Source organism: Mus musculus, chromosome 5 (assembly GCF_000001635.26).
Source record: "Mus musculus strain C57BL/6J chromosome 5, GRCm38.p6 C57BL/6J".
Classification (NCBI taxonomy): domain Eukaryota; kingdom Metazoa; phylum Chordata; class Mammalia; order Rodentia; family Muridae; genus Mus; species Mus musculus.
Genome location: NC_000071.6, coordinates 46,887,811 through 46,899,972, shown reverse-complemented (window position 1 = coordinate 46,899,972; position 12,162 = coordinate 46,887,811).

Sequence of the window (12,162 nt, the reverse complement as noted above, 5' to 3'; positions counted from 1 at the left end):
TCTAAGCTCCAGAGCTCCAGTTGTTTATTATCATAAGGCTCTATATTTGTTGTAATCTGTCATAGTACTAGTATGGAAAAACATACAGATGGAGTATATTAAGTTAAATGGTAGCCTTAAAAAGCATATGCATACTCAAACACTTACAACCAGTGAGTAGGAATTTATTTGGTAAAGGTGACTTAATGTATGTATAAGGATGCAAAGATGATTATGATTATGATGAGTTATTTAGGTTGTAGGTGAGGGCAATGACATTTCTTTAATTGAGCAATATAAAAGAGAAAACACTGAAGAAAGGTGCCCATAGGAAAGTAATATTAGAGAGCTATGCCATGACAGCACGTCAAGGAATGCCTGAGTAGCCAATATTGTAAAACTACAGGATATGAATGTATACCTACGTGCATGCATGTACACAAACATCCATATGCATTCTCTCTCTCTCTCTCTCTCTCTATATATATATATGTATATATATATATGTTGCAAATCATAAAATTCTCAAAACTGGATTAAATTTATGAGTATGAAAATATAAATGAATTATCTATCTATATCTATATCTATATATATCCATATATATCCATATATATATCCATATATATATATATACACACACATATATATATATAATGTTTGTGTATTTGTGTATATGTGTGAGTATATGTGGGTGGGGGCACTCACAGGTGTATGTGCACCTGTGTGTATGCATGAATGTATAATCAATCCAAGGAAATGGGTGTCCAGCTATAGGAAGCCTTATATAAAGAAAAAAGAAACCACCTTCGTTTTTTAATTCCTTCTATTTCTGAAAGAATTTGTAGCCCTGAACCATGTCATATGACTACCTCTTGCTGCAAATTCAAACCAAACAAGAATATATTTAATAAAAAAAAAACCATTATTGAATGAAAGCTGGCTATGTCCTAGACTGTGAAACATAGTTTCTCCCTAGAAAATACTATTCTAAGAATGCTTGTTCTTTATTAAATGAATGATATGCTTCTTTAATATCTCTGGATCTCTGTCTTCCCATTGGCAAAATGGAAGGGAAAGATATAGTGTAAGCTACTAGGCAGTAACGGGTAAGTGAAAATAAAATAGATGTAAAATCTGTTGCAAATCATAAAATTCTCCAAAACTGGATTAAATTTATGAGTATGAAAATATAAATGAATTAGTGTTGGAAAAATTTGATTGTAGAAACAATGTCTTTACTTCAATAATATTTTCTAAAATTCCATGCCAAATGTATGATTAGTATGTGTGGCTAACAAACTGCTCATTTATCAATCTAGTCAAGGAGTGTGAATAAGTTAACTAAGACACAATTGTGTGTGTGTGTGTGTGTGTGTGTGTGTGTATGTAATATAACACCAAGGGATGAAAATGTACTTAATAAATGTCGTTTCCTCATTGCCAATATACAGATATAGTTCATATTACCCAGAATTCTTTGCAAGGGTGTGGAACACATTATTGAATTTAGTGGTGGATGACCCACAGAAGCCACAGGTTGAAGAGTTTCCAAGGCTCTTGTGACCTAAATTGTACTAGAAAGCAACCGACAAATTGTTGCACAAAATATATGACATATTTGCTTTTTTGAATTAGGAGTTGGATTCCCACAGTAAACAGGAAATGATGCACCAACAACAGGGCATTGGGATCTCCCCAGGATACAAGAAGGGGCTGCTACTTCAGTTTTACAAAGTTTAAATCATGATAAGAGAATTCACTGAAGTCTGCCTGCTCATTATCATCACTATACCCTGTAAAATCTGAGATATTAATGATAAAACCTTCCTTTCCATAAAAATGAAAGGTTTTGCCTTCCATGCCTGGGTGGTAAGTTGCTAGGGATGAAAGAAAAAACAAACAAGTCAACAAGGCAAAACTGAGTCTGTGGATAGGAGACATTTGTAAGATTTAAAGATTTTATTTTACCTTTTAAGGCAGTCTTCTAACATGGAAGGATATTTCACTTAATTTGTTTAGTCTGCTGAAAACAAATGAAGCAAAACATATAAAACACTTATTATTCTTAGTATTTCGTGCATATCATGTGGACAAATGTTGGGATTATGCTTATTTTAAAGAATAATTTTGAACTTCTATATGATATTGTCTTCTGGTCACATGTGTAATAATTTAGGTTTCATAGAAGTAATTACATTTCATTCTCCTTGTACAATTAGTGAAAAGAGAAAAGAAAGCCTGAACCTGCTCTTTACAGACTCATGCTGGGTTTGTGAGGGTCATTAACACTTTGGAAAACATCTCTTCACACTTTATATGTCTGTCCCTAAGAAAAAGGAACTTCGAAGATCAAACGTTTTAGCCACTCCACTTTCCTTTCTACTACCTTGCTTAAAAGTTTTGCAGAGAATATTTATCAAGCGTTTGCTGCAACAGGTCTCAGTGTCCAGATAAATAATGCCCTCTCCCCACTCTTCTGGGGTCTGCAGTCCACAGAGATAGTCATCAATATAAAGAAGCATTTGTAATATGAGTAGACTCATGCTTCTATATCAGGGCTATAGTTTTATAGACTAATATATATGTGTTACTTTAATGTAGAAAGGCTAAATTTATTGTCAGTTGTTGATTTTGCCAAGCACAAATGTGAAGAAAATCCAATTCTGGTTACATTTTTGAATTTCAATAAACAATGGAACAATTTATCTTCAGTTATTTGAAGACATACATTCAGAAAAGACATATTCCTAAATTGACATATGAAATTTTATTTCTTAAAATAACAGGATAAATAGACAAACAGACAGAAAATTCAGAGAGACAGAGACAGAGAGATGCTAGGTAAAGATGAGAGACATACATAAAGACGTGTGTTTGTGTGTGTGTTTGTGTGTGTGTGTGTGTGTTGAGAACTAGAGTAAGCTACACAAGAAGGAGGCTGGAGTCAGTCTCTGCTAATGGATGGCAAGTTCACTTTGTGTGTATATATAAAACTGAATGAATATATGATATATGTTGTATTGTATCCCACATAAACAGTGAGGTGCATATACTTACACACACACAGAGATAGAGAGAGAGAGACAGAGAGAGAGACAGAGAGACAGAGACAGAGAGACAGAGAGAGAGAGACAGAGAGAGAGACAGAGAGACACAGAGAGAGAGACAGAGAGAGAGACAGAGAGAGACAGAGAGAGAGTTCATGTCACCCCCAAGGAAATGCACTCAGATGAAACCTTTTATCTTGACTTGGATTCTGACAATGGGGCTCAGGGGCAAGTTCAGGTGAGGTAGAGGAATCCTGAAAAAGAAAATTTTAAACATTGAATAATGCCCTAGGATAATTCCGAGAGAGCTAGAGAGAGAATAACTAGCTAGAAGAGTGGGTTTCCTGGGTAGTCCTGGAGATGGTCTTTCAGACAGGAAGACATCATAAAAATAGTCCAGCTACTAGGGAGTCAGTAGAAGAACAGGTAACAGTCTAGAGACCAGAAAGCTAAAGCCTTAACAGAAGAAAGAGGTGGTAATATGAAAGTGAACAGCCCTTTTACAAATTCTTCTCTTTTTTTACATAGAAGTTTAATGACACCTTTTGCAGCTAAATAATCTCCTGCAATATGAACACAACACATTAATAATTTAATTTAATTTAAATGTATTCCAACACCTCACATTGTCTTACATTAAAGAATGCATGATGTGAATACCTTCTTAGCATCTTCAATGTTAGATTATAGACAGCTTTTTCTGTTATAGACACAAGAAAGGAAAAATAATTCTGGGTATAAGATTTGAACCATTATTGAAATGAGATTCATGCTTTATAAACTGAAATATAGCTTTTAAAATTAAGTGTTGTAAAGTGTTATAAAGCAAGGTAGTAACCCTTTCAAAGCAAGGGGCCTGTTTATATTGTTGCAGTTGCAGACATTCAGGGTGAAAAGGAAGAAAAGGACAGGTTGTATACTTCTTGGTCCACATCCATGTTTGGCCTTTTCTGATCTGACCACGTCTACATTAAAGCTCCTTTTATAGTTCTTCAGCAACAGGCATTCTCAGGGGAGCTAAACATCTGTGCAACAGGACAAAACATTTCTCACTAGAAACAAAAAAGCCCAAGTTGCATAAGAAAAGAAAAGTAGAAAACAATAGATACAGCTACACAAGATGGAGACTGAACTCAGGCTCCGCTAATGGAGTGCTTCTAAGAGATTAAGTAGTGGTTGATGGCAAGTTTATCTCGTGTGGACATATAAAATTGAATGTGTATATGATATTGAAGTTATTGTATTTCATTGAAACTGGGTCTTATGTAGCCCAGGCTGGTCTAAAACTCTCTATGAACTAGCATCAAACTCTGGCTTCTACCACCCCATTGAACATATTTCAGGTGTAAGCCAGCATGTACAACTTTAACCATGTGTTCATTTTCTCTTAGAGATGTACCAGTCTTCATGTCCAAGGGGAAGAATTAACTGAATACCATTTATGATATGTCATCTAATGAAATGAGAAAGAACCCCCAGTCGATGTTACTATCAAAAACATTTGCAAATAGCTTGAAGACCCAATATTCTGCACAGAGAACCTTATAACAGCATTGTTCATAGTTGTCAAATATTTGGTACATCACTGGGTGTGGTGGCGCATACCTTTAATCCCGGCACTTGGGAGGCAGAGGCAGGTGAATTTCTGAGTTCAAGGCCAGCCTGGTCTTCAGAGTGAGTTCCAGGACAGCCAGGGATATACAGAGAAAGCTTGTCTCAAAAAACCAAAAACAAACAAAAAAAAAACAACAAAAGAAAACAAAAATTTGGTACATCTTAGTGACTAAACATACACACAGGTATGGCAAAGGAAGAAACTCTAAGGTCATAAGAAGAAATAGACAAATAATGAATGCTTTTTACTAAGAAAATCAATCAGAAAAGAGCTTCATACTATATGAGCTCAGTAGCATGGCAGAATGAAAAAGACAAGACCACGGAGACAGTTAAAGCATCAGTAGTTTCTGGAGATTAATGAGAAAGGAGGAAGGAAATGGCAGTGCACCCAGGGTGTTTAAGGCAGTGCAACTATTCTATATATCATAGTAATGATGGTTCAGATCTTTATGCTTCTGACAAGATCCATAGAATATGTAATAACAAGAGTAAATCCTCACTTGGAGTGTGGGTGATACTGACATGTGAAAAATCAGATTCATCTATTATAATAAGTGCTCCATTCAGTTGAGGGATGTTGATCATGAAGGATATCACACATGTACAAAGCCAGAAAGTACACAGGAAATATGTCTTTACCCAAAGCCTGCTGTGAACTTTAAACTGTTCAAAATAGCTTTTCTTTTGTGGTTTATTTAATAAGGAACCAAGCATAAAGAGTTTAGTGAATTAATCAATAACATAAGTCCCATCATATATTTAAAAATTAGCACCTCATCAAATATAAGGTTTGTAAATATGTTCCTTCTTTTTGCTTTGTGTCAGTTACTAGTTTACAAAGATCATACTATTTATCATCAACATTACACCATAGTACATTTGAAAAAAGAAAGCATGGTACATTCAATTTTGTTCTGGTTCAATTTTTTTCTGCTATGTGGGTTCCATTGTGGTTGTGTCTGAATTTTAAGAGTCTTGTTTCACTTACATTTTAGACATTCAAGGGCATAGAATCAGCAGCATGGCAGCCTGGATATTGGTCTGCGTGGTTATCATATCATAACAGACAGCAGTAATGAAAATGTATGTGAAAGCAGCTATCACACCCTCACAGGTAGCCTGAGATCTGATGGAACCAGACATGCTGACAAAATCCTTCACTCCGGAGCAACAACATGTACACCAAGCTCTTCTGTAGAAAGTGAGACAGTTTGTCTTGGTCATTCTTAGAAAACATCCCAGGAAAGCTATTGACAGAAAAAGTTTCTTTTTCTTATTCTTAAATATGAAAAGGCTTATCTCTGTTGTTGTTTTTGATTGTTTGTTTGTTTAGATCTACTCTTAAATAATCCATCTTTGTTCCCTAGAACTTTAAACATTTGCTTATATTCTTTTTCACCATTTGATATGTATTGTGAAAGCTATCTAATTTAAAGAGCACCAAACTTTTAAAATTAAATTTATAGGATAAAAGAAAATATATTTAAATTTTAAGAAAGAAACAGAAGCATTTTCAAGGATAAGCTTTTCCTAGTGGTATATGATATCCAATTTGAAGTGGAATGATAAAAATTTGACATTTACAAAAATAAGTATGTACAAATTTACCAAGTGAAATAATAACCTGAGTCATCCATTAAAAGTGTGATCTAATTTATCAAGTAGTACATGAAGAGAAATCAAATTTACTTTCAGACATCTGGAGCCTCACATCTCTGATTTAAGTTTGCCTGTAACCTTAGCTCAGAGCACATAAGAATACCTTGAAATACTTGTCATCCCCAAGGCCCCAGGGTACCACAGACAACAGCAGTTCTAGTATAAACCTGACTTGGCCCTTTAACATAAAGCAGACCTGCTTCTGTAGGGTCTTTTGAGAATTCCTGCTTCCTGAAACACCTCTGAGACCCAAACATCAAACACCACTGAAAGCTAAGGAGTTGCCTTGGAGCCAACACAGTTTTCAAATCCTCCATACTGAAGGAACAATACTGTCAATATTTGAAAGAAATTCTCCAGTGGGTTTCATACCCAACCCTTGTGGAAAGATGGATGAGTGTTTAAATTTCTATGAACATTTACAGTAACTTTGAGTTGCATATAAACACCAAAAAAAAAAATCGGTTAAAATATACAGAATCTTTGGATATTTATCATAGGCTAACATAGAGAGTTACATAGTCCTTTGTCTTATTCTATACATTTTATATTCTATTCATTTTATAATTTCACTGAAAATTACAAAAACTAAGCAGGCAATGTAAATAACACTGATTATATACAAAAATATAAATATCAATGCATTTTTGCATTGTTTTGTTTATACATGTGCAGGCATAAATATATGTATATTCATGTGTTTATTCACATTTTATATTCAGCATTGGAGAAAATAGCATCACTGTTTTTGAACTGTGATTTTTGTACATTTGAGTTTTTAAGCTATTTTGTCCTAGAACTAAGTTTCAGCTCCTAAGAACTCATGCTCCTTCATGCAATTCAATTCAGCCCACTCCACTAGTCTTTTGAGTCATCTAAAGATGCTGTATACCCTTACTATCTACATCAACGCAAGATGGCTGCTGGTCTGACAGCAATCAGGAGGACTTTAGTGAAGCTTAAAGTATGTGGAGGCCATTGCCACCCTCAAACATAACAGAAGATATAAATTTTTCTGCCAGCAAATCGGTAAATATCAAAAGGCATCTTGTGATGTCTTGTTCTTTTCTGCCTACAGGTCAGGCTACTGAGGATGCATGTTTTTTTCCATCATCAGGATTCAATCTCTTTTACTTGAAGAAAATTATAGACAATGACACAGAGCCCAAGAAGATAAGTCTTGCTTCTTTGAGGAGGGATGGTTAGATTATGCTGATGGGACTGGGAATGAGAACATGTAAAAGCCTATGAAGAGGCTCTGAGTCTTGAGCAAAGCTACTAGACAGTGAGGGAGTTTGGATGTCAAAGTTCAAGGTGAGCAAAATGGCATCCCAGACTACTGTCATCCAGTAAATTTCAAATGTTTAAGAACATGTTATTTGGATTTATACTATCAGATTGCATGTGTTTTCTGTTTGAAGCAGCTTGGGTGGTGACTATGTATGCTGCCCCCATCTTTTGTGTACACAGCCACTGCATATACGGAGCCAAGAGAACTTCTGAGTTTCAGTTATGTGTCCTCCTTTTATCATTATTACAGAATTGAATGTATCAGCTACCTTTACATGATCCCACAACCCAAGAATCAGGTTAAGTCTTCTACAGCATCCATTTTGGTTGCTCTCAGAAATTCTGGAAATGTTTATTGACCTATCTATGCCTCAGCTCTAATGAACACGTAAAGGTCAGGTTGATTCATGAAAGATATTCTGAACTGAGAGCATTTGGAGAAAATTATCTTATTCCACAAGTGAGCCATTTGTTTCTTTTACAATTTACCACCTGGTTAGTAGGGGGTGGAACATCTGGGTTAAAAGATAATAGATCACCATAAATGTGAAGCGACTGAAATCCAGCAGCTTCAGTGGGGCACATTACGCAGAAGACAACAAGTTCTATTTTCTTGATTGTTATTACAGCTCTACCCAATAGTTAAGGTCCAGAACTAATCTAAGTGTCTAATACCAGAATACTCGATACAATTCACAGACCACATGAAGCTCAATAAGAAGGAAGACAAAAGTGTGGATGCTTAAGTCCTTCTTAGAAGGGGAACAAAATACTCACAGGAGGAAATACGGAGACAAAGTGTAGAGCAAAGACTGAAAGAAAGGCCATTCAAAGACTGCCCTACTTGGGGATCCATCCCATATACAGACACCAAACCTAGACACTATTGCAGGTACCAAGAAGTGCTTGCTGACAGGAGCCTGATATAGCTGTCTCCTGAGAGGCTCTGTAAGAGCCTGACAAACACAGAGGCAGATGCTCCCAGCCAACCATTGGGTCCCCATTGGAGGAGTTAGAGAAAGGACTTCAGGAGCTGACCTTGTATGCAACCCTATAGAAAGAACAATAATATCAACCAATCAGACCCCACAGAGCTTCCAGGGACTAAACCACCAACCAAAGAGTACACATGGACCCATGGCTCCAGCTGCATATGTAGCCGAGGATGTCCTTATCTGGCATCAATGAGAGAGAGGCCCTTGAACTTGGGAAAGCTAAATGCTCCAGTGTAGGAGAATGCCAGGGTGGGGAGGTTGGAGTAGGTAGGTAGGGGAACACCTTCATAGAATCAGGGGAAGGGAGGGGCTGGGGGGTTCTGGAGGGGAGACCAAAAATGGGGATAAAATTTGAAATGTATATAAACAAAATATCCAATTAAAAAAAGAAATAAAATATGATGTACAACTCACAGTGGGACTATTTTTTCATAAAGAAGAATTAAGTTCATACCATTTGTCATTAAATAGAAATAACTATAGATGATCATCTTAATTAAATCTATCCAATTTCAGAAACACAAATGTGTTTTCTCTCCTTTTTAGTTTCTAGATTATATATGAATACATAAAGTCATGTATGTAACATAAAAGTTGAAGTAAAGCTACTTAGGGAACAAAGTGGTCTCTCAAGAGAAAGGAAAGGCAGCAAAGGAGGAGGGTTGAGATTCTGGGGTGGGATATGTTCAGTGTTCAATATGTTCCCGTATACTTATATAATGGTTATAAATTAAAGTGAAGTAAATTAAAATACCATCTTAAAGGAGCATCCCCGTTCCCATGAGAACTGTTCATTCATTAGATACAAAAGCTCAAAATACCCCCTTCACTTTAATGCTGTTATGTCTTCTTTACCATTGCCTTCTATGCAAGAAATAAGTTGGTCATATTTTCACTGGACATTCAATGCCCTCCCTGCAACTCCACACTGAGACTGGCTGGCTTCCCCAATTCTACGTCAGCATGTCTGATAAATATATCTCCCATTAAGAATCTGTCTTCTGTGTTCCATCTGCATGTTCCTTGTCCTCCATCAGAGTGACAGTTAGGTCAACTTTATTTAACAAAATAAATCAGGCCAGAAAAATCCTTCCCTGTAAAGTGAAAGTCTAACACAGCATGTGCAGGAAAAAGTGCCAATGTGCACATGATAAACATACCATGGCTCCCATCTACTAATCATGGTGCCATTGAGCTTTTGACTATTTTACCAGCTTTAGTAGAGGTTACCCTCCTTGAAATAAATTAGTTTTGCTTATAACACAACCAACATATTGTTCAGGGACACAAGACCCAATACTTCCCAGCAGGTGACCACAGGACTCTGATATTCACTTCACACTAATAGGGTTTCTAAAATCTTCCCCAAAGTTTCTGCTAAGTGTTATTCTGTGTACTGCTGCACTGCCCTTATCTATTGTGGATTTTATAAAACTGATAGGATATAACAAATAGTGTCAAGAGACTTGTTTAAAGGAAAAGTATAGAATTATCTATTAGTCCCAGATAGAGTGAAACCAAAAGAATGAAGAAAGGATTCAGTCCAAGTCCTGCATGGTGAACCATGAGCTTATTGGAGTTACTAGTAAGGACAGTGTCATCAAAACTTTCCAGCAATGTGACCAGCTAAGGAGCAGCTACCACACTGAGGAATCCCAAACTGCAGGCAGGCAGCTTTCCACATCAGTCTCCAATCCTCAATACTCAACACAGGTCAATACTCCAGAATCCTCAAAGACCATTTGCAAAAGAGATGGGCTAGGATGTCAGGAAAAGGTCTCTTGATTATGCTTCATTGTTGCAGACTTCTGTCAGTTACTTTGTCTGTTTCTTTACAATGATTATAGATGAAGGTAGGTCAGTCAGTCACCTCAGAAACTCTGCAGCATGGTTCACCACAAATGTCTTTTCCGTCTGACTTTTTTCCATTTACTTTTATTTCAAGGGCCATTCTGTAGTGTTGTTTGGCATTTTATTCTTTTTTATAGTCAAGCATGATTACATCCTATATACATATACCATCCTGTTAAATATTAGTTAGATAACAGGTGTTAAATTGTTTGTCCTTGGGATACTGTAATTAATGATTATATTATAAAAACATACATACATACATAGACTGTTGTGTGCATATATGATTTTTCTTCAGTGCGTAATAAAAGGTGGAGTGTATTTAGTATTTTTTAGCTGTTGTAATAAATAATAAAGTGTTTAATAAGACAACTTTGCTAATATATATCATTACTCATATATGTGGGATTTTGCAAAAGGCATCCCAGTGAGTGGGCAGTGATATATTTGCTTTTGATCCAAGTGACTAAGGACTTTGAGAGTTCTTTCATATGTTCATAGAAAATTATTAGACCTGATTTGAATGAAAGCATATTAAATATGTTCCACTTTTTAATTGACTTGCTCTTTGAAATTATGATATTTCTTTATATACTCTGTATAATGAACACATCAAATATACAAGTTCTAATAGTTCATATTATTCTGTAGGGTTTAAACTTGTATTTCTTTTCACAGTCTTGTAATGGGTTTTTTTAACCATCCAATTAAATGAATGCACTATAAATATATTATTCTTCTCCTGTGCAATGGCATTTGCCTCCTTCTTAACTACCAGCTTACCATAAATATAAGAGTATAAATTTCACTTAAAATATTTATTTCTGTTTGTTGTCAGGATCATTCCATTTTGTTTACTCTAGGATTTGATCAAATTTGAAAAGAAAAATTATGACTCACTCAGTTTTATTATTTTTGAGATTGTGACTGTTATGTATCCCTTATATCTTCAAGAGAAGGTACACACACACACACACACATGCACACACACACATATACAAATAAGATTTTTTTTCTACAAGCTTTGGAAAAGGGAATCAAGAAATTTATGTATAAACTGAATATGTTAATTCTTCCTAAACATTTGTTTCTTTGTACAATGAATTCACTATTATTTTGTAATGTTTGGTACTTTTAATATAAAAGAGACTTGGAATTTAAAAATGATTCACATTTATAACATTGCTATTTTGGCTTTGTCCTGTTTGGTTGGTTGGTATGAGTTCTAGACATTTATACCACTTAGAATTATTAATATATATTCTGTGTTGTCAGGATTTGTTAAGTTTCTCATATCTGTTAGCATTTTAAGTACTATGTTTTCATCACCTATACTGCTTTATACTTGTGATTTTTAAGTACATTTTTGAGAATCCTATACTATGTATTTTTATCATATTTACCCAAACTCTTCCCTTTACCTCTTGCCAGAGCCATCACCTCCTCTATAATTCTCTCCACTCCAATTTAGTGTCATCTTTTATTTTAAATATTTTTATATTGCTCAGAAACTTTAATCTGTGCTGTTCATACATTTCTGGGTGTGGGGTCATGCACAGGAGTTGGTCAACTACCAAAAAGCATAGTGTTTAAGAAAAGTGATTATCCTATCCCTAGAAGCCATCAACTTCAGATAAGGTTGGGAGTTCATGAACCTTCCATGCTAAAATTTTGACTGGCTTGGTCCAGTACAGGCAACCACAGCTACCATGAGTCCATGA